The sequence below is a fragment of the Megascapheus bottae genome, chromosome X, assembly GCF_031878675.1.
Source record: "Megascapheus bottae isolate mThoBot1 chromosome X, mThoBot2.hap1, whole genome shotgun sequence".
In the NCBI taxonomy this organism is placed as follows: domain Eukaryota; kingdom Metazoa; phylum Chordata; class Mammalia; order Rodentia; family Geomyidae; genus Megascapheus; species Megascapheus bottae.
Genome location: NC_143547.1, coordinates 86,383,412 through 86,402,119, shown reverse-complemented (window position 1 = coordinate 86,402,119; position 18,708 = coordinate 86,383,412). Strand labels below are relative to the sequence as shown.

At 36.5% G+C, this 18,708-nt stretch overlaps 1 pseudogene; it reads right to left on the bottom strand.

The window, feature by feature from the left end:
* Window positions 1-9,407: 9,407 nt before the first annotated feature.
* LOC150041493 (small ribosomal subunit protein eS4, X isoform-like) lies at window positions 9,408-17,524 on the bottom strand (annotated as a pseudogene).
* Window positions 17,525-18,708: the final 1,184 nt, after the last annotated feature.

The window sequence follows — 18,708 nt, the reverse complement described above, 5'->3', positions numbered from 1 at the left end:
TGTTGAGTAGACAGTTTGGATGCATCATAAAGATTAAATAGAGGATCAATGCACATAAACTGGATAAATTCAGTATTTCTGTTAGGAATTACTTCTCTCACTGGTATTTCATTGTGTTTTTGTGATCTTTTATTATCCACTCTCCATCTTATTTATCATATTTCAATTCATTGAAATACAGGCTCACTAAGATTATTTTTAGAGATATGTCTACTCTACTCTTATTTATCTCAGGAAAGAAATCTTTATTTGTACTCTCAATTCTGCAGTCATCAATGTGCTAAGAACTGCCCATATATTTTCCCATGGGCAGTGCTCTAAAATAGTCAGGGTCATGTGGCTTTTCCTATTATCACTGAGATAATTCAGTTGGCATGATAAAAATAGTTTTCTATCACGGGACATGTGCAGAGTGCTAGTAGGGCTTGTTGTCCATATGAGTTGAAGGGCTTCCAAAGAGGCATTTCTAGGACGTCATGAGTAATGTTCTTGGAGGAATATATGAAGAGTTAATACTGTCTCTTAATGGCTTTTGAGATCTGTTAGCTGATAATGTGAATTTCTGCCTTATTTCACTGATTCTGCATTTTTCCCCATGATTATTCAGGCATGGTACTCTCAGTGATCTGAGTGGAGTCTTTTAGGAAATGTCTCTTGAAAGATGGATTCTCATTCTGGGTTTTTAATCCCTCTTCAAAGAATGATGATCTCAGATAATCTCACTTTGTATTGAGCTCCGCTACTCTGGAGGTGGATTGATGTGGGTAAACAGTCTGCTAATCCTCTTCAACCTCTCCATTCTCAGATTACTGTTTTGCTTGAACAAGAAACTAAAATCTCTCAACTGTAGTCCTGTTTTAATGTATAGGTATTCACTTATCATTTGTAGATGCCAATATTGATGTTCTTGTAAACTGAATTTTTCTTATGAGAACATCATGTTGATACCACTCATCTAATATTTTTATAACATAGTAATAAATACTATAAAAGGATGCTACATTTAATCAATTGATTTAAGGATTGTTTCTGATTTTTTCTTGTGCCTGTAATCTTAACAGTTCATACTCGCTAATACACACATGTATATGCATAAATATTAGCACCTCAGTAAAATTATATTTACTATTTAAAATAATGACACATGTAGATGCATCTCATTTAATATAGTAATATGAAGTTGCTTTTATGATATCTAAGAGTCTCACTTAGGAATAATTAATATGTAGATGTAGTTTATTTTAAGGTAGGATGAGTATATATATATATATATATACATACTATGTCTATGTATAGTTTTTGATAATGAGGTGAGTCATTGAGATTATAGGGTACCAGCAATTATTTGTGGCTATTTATTGAGATAAAGCAAAACTGGGACAGAATGCAATCAAACTGAATGCAAAGCATGTGAGATCAGAGAAAATGATGGATACGTTAAAGGAAGGGAATCAAAGCAAAATGAAGGATTTCCCCTACTGGCTTTTAAGATGAAAATCATCTTCTTAGGGAAAGGAAAGTACTTATGTATAACAGTTGAGAAGTTTCACAGCAATAGGATCAGGGTATAACTGATAATTAAACAAACATTTTTCAAAGATGAGTTCATGTTTAAAAGATGAAAAGGCAGGAATGATCCGGGCACATTAAGAAATGAGAACAGAAGTAGAGTTTAAATAAAGGAGTATATAACCTGGAGGAAAATTTTGAGGTACAAAAGCAAATTGAAGATTAACTATACGTGGTGGCTTATGGAATATTAAGGTAATGCAATCTTGAACTTTTAAACATTCCTGAATGTGTTTTTAAATAATGAAATATTTGAGAAAGTTCAATAAAATGTAAGATTTGATTTTTATAGCATGATATTTCAACATATGCTGAAGGTAGCTTCTATACAGCTTTTAACTATTTAGTGGTAAGACTGTGACAAAACGAGAACTCAGAAAAATTACTATCAAAGTGGTTCAGATTAGATCAGAGGGTGAAAGTTATTGAGAGTGAACAGAAAAAAATAGACTATTCAATATAATTGTAAGCCAGTTGCTAAAGCCTTTTCTGATTTAGTGTCAGAAATAAATAAAATAAAATTAATTAAAGAAAGATAAAGAAAAAATAGATTTAAGAAATATGGTGGGAACAATTGATAGGAGTAGGTAACAGGATTAATTTTATGAATGTATATGGAAAAAAAGACAATACATGAAGTAACCAAAGTTACTTGAAACAGTACCAAAACAGTCATGAAGGAACTGCTTCAGTGCAAGTGTTTGCTTTTGCATCTCTGAATAACACATTTTATAAGCAGAAAATAAATTATCACCCTAATTTTTCAGAATTTACATGATTTGTTCAAACTTAACAGTAACCAACTTAAGCTTAGGTCAAATACAAAGTTGTCAATCTATTCCTTTTTCAGCTGGATTATTTTCTTTCACATATATCAAGATTTTCTTTTCTTTTGCTGCTTCTTTGAAAATTCAACAGATAATTTCAAACAAATGTTTTCCCTTTCTAAATTTAAACTGAAGTACATTAAAAAAATACAGGTTTCTCATTTTTTTCTTCCATTCTATCTTCACAGTCTCAAATAATTAGCTTATTCTGATTTTCCCAGATTAGAAATACATTGTAGAATTTTATATTTTCCCATCAGAAGTACTTAGAAATTTATTTTGGTCACTAAGCTACCAAATTTATTTTGTCATTTAAGGTAGTTAATGAGTATTGATAGCTTCAGTTCTGATTGCTTCTAGACCTGAAGGCTCCTTGTTGCACTAAATGGTTTCTTTACAGGTTTTGATAAGGATTATATTAATTGTTATTGTTTTCAGAAGTCAATTTTTTTGAAACACAGAAAAAAATTGATGTGGAAAACCTGAACCATTAAAGTTTGAACAGAATTGTATGTTAATTACTTTCTTAAGTCTACTAGAATGTTGCAATACAGCAAGATGTGATATAATATCCCAACTGCTATACATGAAATATGTTTTTATAAGGTTTGGTTTATCTGTAAGTTATTTGAAACTAGCTGTTAACTATGGTTAACTTGTAACCACCAAGTTTATTGGAAGTGAATGGTAAGGAAAAAGACACTTTAGGTATTCTAATTACAGTTTTGTCTTTTACAACCATTAGGAGATGCTGAACTAGCCAGAGATTTTCTTCTTAGCGGAAGCTGGCAATAACAATAACAGTTTCTTCATTTGAAAATATTTTAATAGAAATAAAGGGAGAGTAATGCAACACAATCTCTTCTATCTTATTTTGTTGTATTTTATTGACAGAGTGATGAATAGAGGAGTTACAGTTACATTTGACAGATAGTGGGTACATTACTTCCTGAACATTGATACCCCTTCTCATATTTTTCTCCTATTTTCCTTCCCCCAACCCTCTCCTAATCATCTTGTTCTTCCCCTTCCCTTTCTTATTTCTTTTTTCTTTTTTAAAATAAAATATTTTATTTCCCTTAAATAGTTCTACAAAGGAGTTTTCCATTCACTGAAGCCATTTATGACTACAGTGCAGTTTGATCAATGTTGCCTCAATGTTCTCACCCACCATTGCCATCCTTTACTTTAACCATAGTAATTCTAGGTTATGTATTGAAATTTTTGCCATTTTCAATTTTTTATTTTATTTTAATGTAAAGTTATAGTCACCAGATAGAAGTTGCATTACTTCTGACATATTGATACCCCTTCTCTTGTTTTTGTCCCCATTTCCCTCCACTCACTCCCTCCCCTCATCTTTTTATCCCAGAATCCAGGAATTATATCATGTAAAAATCACTGGAAGATCTATTTAGTAAGTATAGGAAGAGGAAAGAAACAAAATTCAGGAAAACAAGAAACTGACAGAAAACATAACACATCTCCCTATAATAATCCTAAACATTAACAGACTAAATTTTCCAAGAAAAAGAAAAAGAATTGCAGATTGGATCCAAAATAAGATCCATCAGTTTGTTGTCTCCATGACACCCATCTCACAGCCAAAGCTATAAACAAGCGCTGAGTGAAGGGATGGAAAAAGGATTTCCATGCAAATGAACCCTGAAAGAAGCCAGAAGTAACCCTACTGCTATCTGATAAAATGGATTTTTCATTAAAATCAATACAAAAAGACAAGGAAGCTCAGTAAATATTAGTAAAGGGAATGATCCATGAATAGGAAATCACAAATGTTAATATCTATGCACTAAACAAAGGTACACTTAATATGTTAAAAATACTCTCAGACTTACAGAACAAGATATACACAAACATAACAACAGCTAAAGGACAGGCCAACCAAACAAAAATAAGTAAAGAAGCTGCTGAACTAAATGACACAATAATCCACATGAATTTAACAGACACCTACAGTTTTCCTCCCAATACACAGTCTTCTCAGGAGCCTATGATACATTCTCAAAAATAGATCATATCATAATCCACACATATGCTTAATTGTGTATTTGAAATAGGGAAAGGGGGAGGAAAATTGGGACCATGACATGATAAAGGGTATCAATATTTGTGAAGTAATGTACCTTCTATCTGGTGAATATAAAGTAACCCTTCTATTAATTACAATAAAAAATATATGAAAAAAAACAAAGATGACATCATTTCTGACCGCAGCTGAATCAAACTAGCTCTTAATAACAAAGCATACTATAGAAATTAGCCAAATATATGGCGGCTGAAAACCACATTACTGAATAACACTTGAGTCAATGAAGAAACTAGAAAGTCCTTCCTATTCAATGAAAATGAAAATAAATCACAATGAAACCTCCTGGATACAGCCAAAGCACGGCTGAGGGGAAAGTTAACAGTCCTAATTGTACACATAAAGAAAAGGGAAGCAGCTCAAGTAAATCTCATTATGCATTTAAAACTGTCAGAAAAGCAAGAAAAAATAAGTCTAAAGCCTCCAGACACAGAGTGATAGCAAAGATTAATGCAGAAATCAATGTTATAAAATTTTTATAAACTATATATGAAATTAATGAAACACAAGCTGTTTTTTTGAAAAAGTATAATAAAATTGACTATTTGTGAGATCAATGAGAAAATAAGGAGAGGGTACTCAAATCAATAAGAACAGGGTGCCACAAGATAAATGACAACTAACATTCAAGAAATCCAAATGATTATAAAGAACTATTTCCAAAATCTGTAAGCACGGATGAAGAAAAACTTAGCAAAAATACTCAAATTTCTAGAAACATACAAACAGAAGGTACAAATCAATTAAATAAACCAATAATCTACAACGAGATAAAAAAGTAATCAGATATTTTCCAATAAGGAAAAGTTGAGACCCAGATGGATTCATTATGGAATTCTACAACACTTTTAAAGAAGGGCCAATACCAATACTTCTCAAGCTCTTCTATGAAATAGAAGCAAAGGGAGAAATATCAGACTCATTCTATGAAGCCACTATCACACTCATCCTCAAACCAGGTAAAAGAGAATTACAAACCAATCTCCCTGTTGAATGAAATGGAAATGTACTCTGTAAAATATTAGCCAACAGAATCTAGAAGCAAAATTTCTTTGAAATCATATATTATCACACAGCTGCAAGGCTGGTTTAGCATATGCAAATCAATAAATGTTATTTACTCTGTCAACAGAGCCAAGGTCAAGATGATCATCTCAATCAATGCAGAATAATCCTTCAAAAAATATAACATCCCTCCAGAGAAACTAAAAACTGAAGTAACATTTTTAAAAACAATGAAAGTCATCTATAACAAATAGCTTATATTATACTAAATGGGGAAAATATAAAGCTATATCTCCTAAAATCAGGAATGAAACAAAGAGGCCCACTCTCTTCACTCCTTTTAAATACATTTTTGAAATCCTTAGTCAGAGTAATAAGGCAAGAAAAGAACATTAAAGGGATTTTCAAAGGGTAATAAAAAATTTACCTATACTTGTTCAGATTTTAAAGCAATATGATTTGGTTGGCAACATTAGAATTGAACTGAGGAATTCCAGCCACTTGGGTCAAACTTCTAAACCAGAAATGGAGCTTTCTCTTTTTTTTGCCAGTACAAGGGCTAGAACTCAGGGACGGGGCAATGTTCTTGAGCTTTCTCAAGGCTAGTGCTCTACCATTTGAGCTGCAGCACCATTTCTGATTTTTTTCCCTGTTTGTGGTACTGAGTAATTGAACCCAGGGCTTTGTGCATGCTAGTCAAGCACTCTACCACTAGGCCATGCTCCCCGCTCAATAATGGAATTTTCAAATAGGAAAAAAATTACTAATTTTATCATCAGCTTGTAATTTATTTAGATTAAAAGAATGATAAGATTTGTAATATTTTTTTCAATTTTGTAGTATTGTTAATTATTTGGCAGGATCAAATACGTATTTTCTATTACCAATAATCAGAAATAAAAGCTTTCCCCTTAGAATTTTTCAGGCTTTTAAATATTTTTAATGTTTTTTTTTATTGTTTGGGTAATGTATAGAGGGGTTATAGTTACATTCGCCAGATAGTAGGCGTGTAACTTCTCACATATTGATACTCAGGTTTTGCTTTCTATTTGAAGATGGCTCTACTTAAGCCAAAAACATTTGAAAAGTTTTATGAAATATATGGACCTTTATAACATTCAAACCATTGTGACAAATTTTCCTTGATGGTGTCACTTGGTAGTACATTCATATATGCAGCTTTTTTCCCCCTGGGGATCTGTATATTTTCCAGTCCCTATAATTTTGTTTGCTCTTTATTTTTTTAGTCAGCCATAGAGCTTGAATTCTGGGCCTGAGCAGTGTCTCCAAGCACTTCAGCTCAAGGCTAGTGCTCTTCCACTTGAGCCACAGGACCAATTCTGGTTTTCCGGTGATTAATTGGAGATGAGTCTCACTTACTATTGTGCCCAGATTGTCTTGGAACGGAGATCCTCAGATCTCAGCCTCCTGAGTATCTAGGATTACTGGTGTAAGACACCCAAAGTAGGGAGTCAGTATAATTTCTCTTTTAGAATACTTGGTTCATAGAATCTTCTTGTGTTTTTGATTTAGTACACTTAATGTTCTGCAAAGTATTTTTGTGTTCAAGACTCTCTGTGCATAGATAGCTCAAAGTACTACTAGTCTGTATTTACTAAACTTGTTAATCTGCTAATATACTTATGGACATTTCAATTGTGTTCAAATTTTGATTATTAAAAGTTTTTTTACTATTATATGTAACCTGTATATACGCATATACTTTTGCTTAATTGGAATAAAACATAACGGTAGAATGATGGGATCATGACAAATCTTATTGACTTTTTAAAGTCTCTACCCACTTTCCATAATTATTGTAGTATTTTCATAGTTTTGATGTGTCGACTAGGCTTGAATGAAATCTGACATCTTCCTGCCTCAGGCTCTTGAGTACTGAGATTATAAAGATCCCATGTTCAGCTCAATGGATGAAAGTTTTACATGAGCATAAGTACTTGGACAAGTTTTTCCACTGTCTTTGTTTGTTTTACTTTAATTTGTTTTCTTAGGCACTTTTTATTTGAAATTCAAAAAAGTTTTATTTTTGTGATTGATTGTTGTCTAGAATTTATTTTTATTTTCAATTGAAGGAAGTGTTTGCCAATGTCTGTGAACACTTTCAATAGTCAGGGGATCATGCTGGATATCATAGATGATCTTAAAAGTGTTATAATCCACTAAAAGAAAAATGTCTTCTTTATATTAATCCCCCACTATGAAGCTCATGGAAGAGGAGAGCTTCCTGCCTAGAATTATAAGTGTGACAGAACCTATAACACCCAACACTTAAGAAATGAGGATAACAGTAATCCATTTGTCGCATATACTTAGAGATGATGAAAGAAAAATATATTGTCCATTCAGGCAATACACATGTGACATTCAGGAATAGACTCAAGCATCAGGGAACTGTGTTTTACAGAATCAAGTGGATAAACTCGGCCTCAGTTCTCTTAGGAAAGTATTATATAATAGTTTGAACAATTCTATGGTATGGCAAGGAATAGAAACTCATTTACTGGATTAAGTTCAATCCATGCTTTATTTTTTGTTAAGGATATCTGATTTCTTAGGAAGCATTGCTTTTTGCAATAGGATGGAGAGGATATTTTGTACTTAATTTTTTGTTAAGTATTTTCTATGTCATTGATCTCTGCTCTAATCTTTATTTCTTCCTTCTACTTTGCACACACACATATGCTTATTGCTTATTATTTCTTATTGTTACTGTAAAGGTGATATGTAGAGGACTCACAGTTACATAAATAAGGTACTGAGTACATTTCTTTTGGAACAATGTCACCCCTTTCCTAGCTCTCTCTAAGTTTTTCTCTCCTGCTCCCCACCCACATGATTACTGTTTATATAACACTAAAAATTCTAGTTCATTTAGTGCCAATCAGTCTCTTCATGTTTAGAAGATTTGGTTTGTGGGAAGAACTATGTTCACTTGTCAAGAGTTCAAATTAGACTGAATTTAAAAGCAATAGTTTAATTAACTTGGGTGAGAAAATATCAAGGAAATACAGCCATTAAATTATACTGCATTTAGTGACATTTAGTCAGGATTTCTGCAAGAATATTGAGGAACAAAATTTTGAAAAATGTACAAGCTGGCCAGAATAAAAGCGTTAAGTTGTAGTCAAGAAAAATATGGTTGACAAAGACATTAGCACCTATGAAAAGAGTCAAAACATTTTCTGCTAGGAAAATAGAAATGATATTTTAAGGACAACCAAGAAAGTAGCCAAGTTTTCACCATCATAGGTTATAAGGTATAAAATTATAAACTCATTTGCAAGATATCTCTTTGAGAAAAGAGTATTTTTGGATTTACTGCTTGAAAAAGTATGAATAAGACAGTGCTTGTCTCAGTTGCTAAAGTACAGAAAGGCCAGTGTAGCCATAATCCTGGTTACATGCTTAAGCTGGCAGGAAACTTAGGCATTACACAGTGAGGCTGGCTTTGTAGGTTTGCAGAATGCAAGAATGATGCATAGAAGGTATATCCTGGTAGGCCAGAAGATGTGTTCCAATATCAGTATCCCTTCAGTTAACCTATGCAAAGGATGATAGATGGAAGACAGCTTAAGGCAAAATGAGAACAACAGGAATGTGTAATATCTGCTGAGAAAAATTGTGGATAATGACTGGATACAGCCCAAGAGAAGATCTACATGAGATGCCAAATACAAGGTTGTACAGGTGAAACTGCCTATGTCTGGTGGAACATTTATTATGCCCCAGTATATCCAAGATGTCAAATATGGAACTACATGATTTAATGTTTTTCCTGCTGGGTTTTATTTTGTTTTTCTCTTACTAGCCTACTGTTCCTCCTTTTTGAATGACACTCTGTACTGTGTTCCACTATATGTTGAAATTTTCTTTGCATTTTACAAGGTCTTGGAGGAGACAGTGAATTTGGACTCTTGAATACCATTGGAGCCATTAACTTTGGGACTCCTAAAGATGATTTGAATACATTTATTATTACAAGTTTCTCATGAGACTTTGGGATCCAGAGACAGAATCTTGAAATTTAAATATGAAACATCTCTTGGAAGCTCACATGTTGAGCCTTTGTCTCCAGCTGGTGGTACTATTTTGAGAGTTTTTCAAACTTAAGAGGGAAGAGTTTCAACTAAAGGAAGTAGGCCAGTGGGAGATGTGACTTTAGAGGATATATTTGGCCCCTAGTAACTATATCCTTCTCAATTTATCTAAATAGAAGAAACTTCTCTGCCACACAGTCCCAAGATAGTCACCTCTGTTCAGATATAAGAATCAAAGCAACAATGGAATAAACCTGAAACCATGAACAGTCTCACTTTTCTCTATGTTGTTGTTATATTTTCATATAGTTTGATCAAAGTAATGACAAATCTGGCTTACACAGAAAGTCAACATTTCATTAAATTTCTACTCAAGGAGGGAAGGAAGATGGCGCGGAGACAATAGGGACACTGCCTAGCTCTCTCTCACAAAAAGAGAGAACCAGGGAGTTCCACGAGCCAACTACCTAAAGAAATCCACAACAACAAACTCAAAAAGCAACGGAGAAGGACTCAAACCGGAAAAGAAATCCAGATAAAGCTCACATCCAACTTTCTCAAAGAATTCGGAACCCGAGGACTCCTCCCCCACCTCTCGCCGCCGGATCCAAGCCGCGGAAAGCTGCGAAAAGCGGCAGCTGGGGCCTGATCAAGCCGCGAAAAGCAGCTTGAGCAGGTGCTGGCTCCACACTGGGAAAGCGGCAGCGGGCACCGGCTCCAACCCACGAAAAGTGGCAGCAGTGGAGGGCGCCAGGCTGGGAGCCTAACGGCTGCAGAAACCAGCACAGAACCGGGCCAGCGAACGGCAGAAGCAGCAGAACCCAGAAGCGGAACCAGAACAGCAACCAGCAGAACCCAGACGCAGAACACAGGCGGAGGCGGAGACCCGAGGGGAGTGAAAGGCTCCCCACCACTGTGGAGCACCCGCAGACGAATGCAGAGGCGTGAGTAATACAGCGCGTCCCCAAACACATCGGGAAAGCAGAGCGGGTGCCAAGCAATAGAACTTAACTCAGACCCCAACACCCCACCTGAGAAAGACCGGCGGGAGCAGGGGGGCAAGGAATTTAGAATCCTGTCCCTTCCCTCAACAGCCCCCTCCCTCAGGCCATTGACTGGAGATTGACAGGCAGGCTACCCATAAGACCCAGCAGCCCACCAAGGGAGGCGGGGCTGTCCCAACTCCCACCCGCCCAACGGGCTCAACCCCCAGCCCTCTGACTAGAGACTGACAAGCAGCCGGACCCTAAGACTCAGCACCCCACCAGGGGAGGCGGAGCTGTCCCAGCTCCCACCCGCCCACCAGGCTCTTCTCCCAGGCCACTGGATCTGGAGAGTGGAGGGCGTTGGGACCCTGCCTTACAACAGTGGGTAGGGAGTGAGGGAAAATAGGAGCCAGCATCTGCCCCCCCCTCAATTCTCGAGCGGGGCATCATCCAGCTGGGAATCTTGAGCAAGACAGCACCGAGGGGCCCCCCACAGTCACAGACTCTGACAAAGCAGTGGAAACACAGCAGGGATCTGAAGGGTCAAACAGCAGCCAAGCTCCCCTTCTGAGAACCAAAAAGGCGCAGCTCCGCCATTGGAGCCCACGTCCCCAGGTGGGCCCGCCCCTGGGAACAGAGGGGTCTCCTGCTGGACCTGCTGAGAGCCCCTGAAACTCTCAATCCCCAGACCCTTGGCTTGGGGCCACCCCTGGAAGCAGCACAGGAAAACGTCCGCCAACCGCGCTCAGACGGAAGCTCGCAGATCCATCCCATGGTCCACTGTGAGGCCACTGGTTGGGCCAAAAGCTAGTCATGCAGCAACACGTAAGTTTTATTCTAATACTTTCCAAACTTTGTATTCAAATACGCTACATACTTACCCCCTGACCTCTCTCATTCTATTTTTCTATCTCTGGACCTCTGCTCGTCTTTCAACCCTTATACTGCATGGATCTACACTTGATGGCTGTTGAGCAACACTGTATATCTAGGTGTTTAATTATTCTCTAGGCTCAGAGGGATTTAAAGACAATAGAGATTGATTGAGAGGCTTATTGTTTTGGGTATAAATCGCTTATCAGTGGATTATTAGACTGGTCGGTAACTGCACAAAAAGAAAGAGTGATAACACCAATCAAAACTTGTGAACATCTAGAGTCTGCCAGCTACAGAGGTCTAGGTTGGTTATATCTGAAAAACTATAATCGTGTTTAGTATTAATCTTGCTCCCATTTTCAAATGGGCAGAACAAGAAACTCAAGAAAAACGTCAAATCAAGAAACAACATCCCCCACCCCCCTCACTCAATGTAAACAGCCAATGGAACAGTCACTGGCAAACCTAGAGGAGAGTCTTCCAAGTGCTGTACAAATGCAATTGATAAACATCATTAATGAAAAATGTGAAAATATAAAGAAAGAGATAAGGGAGGAAGCCATAGCTGAACAAGAGGAAAACATAAACAAGGTGATAAGTGAAAAAGAAGAAGCCATAAAGGAGGCCATAATAAAGGTTTTTCAAAGAAAGATGGATGAATTCATAGAATCCACAAATAAAAAGGTGACCGAACTCCAGCAAATGTTCAAAGAAAATAAAGCTACTGAGCTAACCACTCAAATGGAAATCAAGGAGCTAAAGAAATCCATACATGATCTAAAAGAAGAGATGCAAGGCATCAAAAATGAGCAATTAGAAGCAAGGGAGATGAAAAATAAAGTAGATAGCTTTGATAGCAGGTTAGACAATGCAGAGGAGAGAATTTCGGGGGCTGAAGATAATTTAGTTATTATAGAGAAAGAACATAAAGTACCTAGGAATTAGCTTAACTAAGAATGTAAAGGACCTTTTTGAAGAAAACTTTAAAACCCTAAAAAAGGAAATTAAAGCAGAACTAAGGAAATGGAAAAACCTCCCATGCTCATGGATTTGAAGAATCAACATTGTGAAAATGACAATCTTGCCAAGAGCTATCTACAAATACAGTGCAATACCCATCAATAACCCAGTGTCATTCTTTAATGAAATAGAAGAGGCAATCCAAAATTTCATATGGAATAATAAAAGACCCCGTATAGCAAAAACACTTCTTAGCAGAAAGAACAGCGCTGGAGGAATTTCAATTCCAAACTTTAGACTCTATTACAGAGCTATAATACTCAAAACAGCTTGGTACTGGCACAGGAACAGGCCTGAAGACCAATGGAATAGAACTGAGGATCCAGATATTAAACCACAGACCTATGGCCACCTAATCTTTGACAAGGGAGCTAAAAAAATAGACTGGAAGAAAGACAGCCTCTTCAACAAGTTGTGCTAGCAGAACTGGTTAAGCACCTGCAGAAAACTAAAGTTGGATCGTTCTTTGTCACCTTGCACTACAATTAACTCCAAATGGATCAAAGACCTGGAGGTAAAAGCTGACACACTGAAAACTTTACAGGAAGGAATAGGAGATACACTAGGCCTCCTTGGCGCAGGTCGAAACTTTCTTAATAAGGACCAAGAATCACAACAAATCAGAGAAAGGCTGGATAAGTGGGACTGCATTAAGCTGCAGAGCTTTTGTACGGCAAAGGACATAGCTAGTAAACTAATCAGGAAGCCTACAGAGTGGGAGATGATCTTCACCAACCAAACAGCAGACAAAGGCCTCATATCTAAAATATATCAACAACTCAAAAAATGGAATCACTCCAAAACTAACCTCCAAAGTAACAACCATCCCATTAAAAAATGGGCCAAAGACTTAAAGAGAGTCTTCTCTGAAGAAGAAACAAAAATGGCCTATAGACACATGAAGAAATGCTCAACATCTCTGGTCATAAAAGAAATGCAAATCAAAACAACTCTCAGATTCCACCTCACTCCAGCTAGAATGGCCAGGATCATGAAAACGAATAATAACAGATGCTGGAGGGGATGTGGCCAGGAGGGATCACTACTACAGTGTTGGTGGGAGTGCAAACTCGTTCAACCACTACGGAAAGCAGTGTGGCAGTGCCTCAAAAGGCTAAACATAGAACTCCCCTATGACCCAGCAATTCCACTACTTGGCATTTGCCCAACCATCCAGAAACAAAGGCACACTAAATCCACTAGCACAACAATGTTCATTGCAGCACTATTCACCATAACAAAGATATGGAACCAACCCATATGTCCCTCAGTTGATGAGTGGATCAACAAGTTGTGGTATTTGTACACAATGGAATTCTATGCTGCTGTCAGAAAGAATGACATCGACCCATTTGTTAGGAAATGGAAAGGCTTAGAAAAAATCATATTAAGTGCAATAAGCCAGACTCAAAGGAACTTAGGCTCAATGGTTTCCCTCATTCGTCATAATCAATAGAAACCTTGGGCTCTACTAGCAGAGATCTGCAATAGAGCAAAATCTTGATACATAAGGCTATATAATGTGAAGCTAATTGAAAGGACCTCCAGGATATTGAAACAAAAGCCATATAATGAATGATTGTTGTCCTTAATATACTATGTTGTCTCTCATGTCCATTGCTGTCCCTTGGTTATCTTATATTGGTATAGTATCTCACTTTGTTATCTGATGTATTGAATTTATTTGTATTTGGATATTTGAAATTTGATAGGGAAGGGGGGAAAACCAAGACGGGTGGGGGATGTGGGGGGAGGGAAATGGGTACCAAGACATGTGAAAGTGTATCAATGTATGTGAATTAATGCACCTTCTATCTGGCAAATATCATGTAACCCTTTTACTAATTACAATAAAAAATTAAATTAAATTAAATTAAAACAAAACAAAACAAAAAAAATTTCTACTCAACCTTTCATCCTTTTCGAGACTTACATGGCCTTTAGTTTACATGTACAATATTACTTACAAATATGGATCTATTAAGTTCTCAACAAATACTACCTCCGTGAATTTGCTTGAGTAAGATCATTCTTATCAAATACTGCTTTCTCTTTCCTTATATAGCAATTCATATACTTCATATTGAACCTACTTATCTTTCCTTGTATTTAGATCATGTATTTGCCCATGTCCCTGAAATATAATTTTTGCTTATTACTTTGCCATTTATGTATGCTACCTTTTAATACAAGAATTTCCTTTTACAATGGGTGGCACTTACTGAAATATACTTTTTCTTGTCAATGTATCAAATCTTAGCTCTGTATAATCATTACTATGATGTACACATGAAGAATGTCAAAATAGCAGTCCATTTTTAATCTACCTGAAGAAAATTCTCTCCTGGACTCTATTGTCTTTATTAAAAGTAATGTGGACAAAATGAAATTTCCGCCCTGCATTTTACTATGCTAATTGTAAGTATTGCATATTACAAGATTCAAACATTCTTACAAATGTGGCAGTGGCAGAAGGCAGCAGAATAAGAAACCTATAGATCTGGTATCTCGCAGCTTAATTTATTACACCTTTGCTCAAGTAATTGTCTTCTACATCTGTGCTTTCTTGCTTCAAGGAAAAACTTGACTTGTGTGTATTAGATATGGGTATGTGATATAAAATGGTTAAAATTGTGGTTGATATTTTCTCAATAGTTCTAAACTTTAAAATGAAGTATCTCTTAAAAAGTCAGATTACGTTTTTACATAAAGTGTGCTAAGATGAAATTAGGAAGGCAAATATAGTTTAATATTTTTCAGCTTTATGATTTCAGTGGCCTTTATGGTTGCCTTATTTCATCTGTCTTCAGATGATGACAATAACAAAATGCTTAATTCTTTGCTTTTCCCACAGAATACAGAAATCCAATTAACATTCTCATACATTAATATACAGCTCTTCTGTTGGGGCCTTATCTCCATCTCTGAGGCCTGTTCATCATTCCGGCTCAGATGGAAAGAGGTTTGGCCAGACATTCCTCACTTTCCTCCCATACCTCTCTTATCTCTGTGCACATTATTCGGCTTAGCTCTTCCCCCCCCCCCCAGCAGGTCCCATGCTCTTTCCTGCACTGGTCTCACCCAGTACATAAAAGTTTGCCCGGAACCTTAGTAATAGCAGGATGGCTCTCTTCCTATTGGCTATCTTCCCAGTTCCCACCTTCTCTTTCCCCAACAGTATGTAACTAAGTGCCTGAGGCAATAAATGAGAGAGCTGCTGCACTTTCATGGCTGACACAGCTCCTGGCTCAGTGTGGTTTCTTCCCAGGTAATTGGGGGAGGGCTGGGTCATCGATATTTACCATCTCACTCGGCTCCTGGGGACTTCAGGCTGGCCCTGGGTGTCCCTCCCCAACACTCTTCTTGATATTTTTCCTTTGCATTCTTTGGCCTTTAAAAAGTAGCTACCTCGATACAAGTATAGAAACACAACTTAAATCATGTGGATCCAACACTAATCTTTTTCTCTTTAACCTTGTTCTTTATTTAGTCCACATTAAAAGGTTCAAAACTGACAGGTAATACAAAATGGAAAATTGCACCTTCTACTAGTAAATTCTCTTTTCAGTATTCTTTAAATTTCTAAGATTTATGGCAGATTATCTTTATTTATATTCAATCTTACCATCTATTAAATTTTTTAAAGTACCATATGTTACAGTATCACTAGTTTTTCCTTAGTTACCTTTGTTTGAAATAAACAGATTGCCAATATAACTATTCTGTTGGTTCTGATTTTAGAATTAAATGTTTACATTTATTTTTTATTTTTTTTATGTTTACAAACCCACAAACTATGAGTTCTAGCTTACCAGGTAATTTTATTTTGGAAAGGTGATGTACAGAGTTGTTACAGTTACATAAATCAGGTATTAAGTATATTTCTTTCTTTTTATTTTTCGTCTTTCTTTTCTTTTACCAGTTCTTTTACCTGCGTTCTGCCACTTGAGTCACAGCGCCACTTCCTGCTTTTCCTGTGTATGTGGTACCAAGGACTCGAATCCAGGGTTTTGTGCATGCTTATCATTCACTCTACCATTAGGCCACACTCCTGGCACCCATGTAAATTTTTTAAATCATACCAGATCATTTTTATTTAAAATTAGGCGATTCTTATTTCTGGTGTAATAAGAGGCCATTTTGTTAAGTAAAAATCTCATATTTCCAATGGCATATAGAGACAATAAGAAAAATTCATCCGTTGCTTTCTGCTTGACTGCCAACCTCTTATCCCTCCATTCAGCGATGGTGAGGTGGATCCCATTTCCTCAGGGAAGAGAAATCCAAAGTTTATTGCCTTTACCAGTAGCAAAGATGTTGGAAAGTCAGACAACAAAGCTGTTGCAGTTGGCATCTTTCACATGAACCACATTGAAAGAACTTGGCTTTATCTATTGGTGATCACAAATTCCTCCCAAGTTAGCACATCAGGTCACCATATACAGGTTACTAGTGTCATACTTGATGAACTCTCTTGAACTCTCTTATCTTGCCAGTTTTGAAATCAATTTGAATTATGTCATTGACCTTGATGAGTGATCTGGCTAGTGAATGGTATGAGCATCATGAGTCACTGGATGAGGGATTCTTTCTGTGCCCACAAAGATCCTTTTCATTTTGCACAACTTTTACTTGGCCTCCTCAGGTGTAATGCAGTTAACAGCAAATGACCCCTGGTGTCATAGATCAGATGGAAATTCTACCCAGTCTTGTCAATGCTGATGACATCCAAAAAAACCTGTAAGGTAAGTGATCTCAATACTGACTTTGTCATCAGTCTTGAAACAATTGCATGCAGATTTTCTTGACTTCATCTCCTGTCAATGCATATTTAGGCCTATTTTTTGTTTTTATTTTATATTTTAATTTTTTGCCAGTCCTGGGGCTTGAGCTCTGGGGCTGAGCATTAGCATTATCCTTGTAAGCCCCCTTTTTTTGTTTTTAGAAAAATGACAAGACATTCTCTCAGCTTGTGGGAGACTGGTGGATGGAAGAGAAGGAAACACACTGGTAAGTTTGTAAAACATCCAAAGGCCTAGGAGTGGCTACCTACTTCATATGTTTCTTGGGACCACAAGCCAGTGCTGTACATATATATATATATATATATATATATATATATATATATATATATTGCACATCCATCCAACTGGAAAATAATGGAGGAGGCTCAAATGGGATATTAAAGACAAGCCACCTAGTTCTATTTCCTCAGAAAATTGCAACAGATATAACTCAGTTTAGGGAAAGATGTTAGAAAATACAACAGAGACTAGTAAATTTTTTTAAAAAAAATCCCAAGATCTCTAAAAGAAAGAAATTGTACACAGATGAATCATGTCACTCTGGGAGGGGTGAAAAGCCATCAGTGGATGGAAGTTTCATTTTTCTCAGGTTTTTGTTTCTTCCGTACTCTGGAAGCTATTTCTCTGTTCATATACTCTAAAAACCTGCAACAAAAATTACTGGTGGCACAACAGCCAGCCCTGAAGGAAACTCCCAAAGTCAGAAAAGAATACAATTAAACATAGGAAGAAAAACAAAGTAAGCCTAGCAAGGCAGCTGACCTGAAAGAATGCTATCCCCACTCTCAGCTCCTTCCATGAGCCCTGAAAATATAGTCTTTGTAAGAAAATTAGAGCCCCATACAGTGTGCCTGGTTCTTTGCTAAGCAACATTTAGACTGTGTTGCATTTTAGACTGTGGCTGGGACTGTTTCATGAAAAGCCAAGACATTTGTAAGATAGAGCAGTCAGAAACAAATCTTGTCATGAAAAAGTAAATCCTCTTAGTTTACTTTCCCCACTGTTCTCCATCTTTCACTTGTACCCTTCATTTTTCAACTCAGAATCTTGAATATATATGGCTTGAATCTATTCTATCATTTCTTCATTGGCTAATCTTTTTCCAGTTGTCTTAAGAAAAACTCATGTGCTCCAAAATAAAACATTTTCAACAAGCAATTCTTTTTTTACTCTTTCCAACTTTTATTCTCATTCAAAGTATTCTTTATTTCATTTAATTTTTTATTATTAAGATAATATATAGAGGGGTTAGAGTTACATTCGTCAGACAGTAGGTGAATAACTGCACACACACTGATACCTCTTCTCATGAATTTGTCCCCATTTCCCTCCCCCCACACCCTCCCAATCATCTTGTTTTCCCTATCCCCTTTTGTATTTTAAATAAACAAATAAATGTGTATACGATACACTAGTTAACAAAGTCACATACAGTAACAATATAATATTAACCAA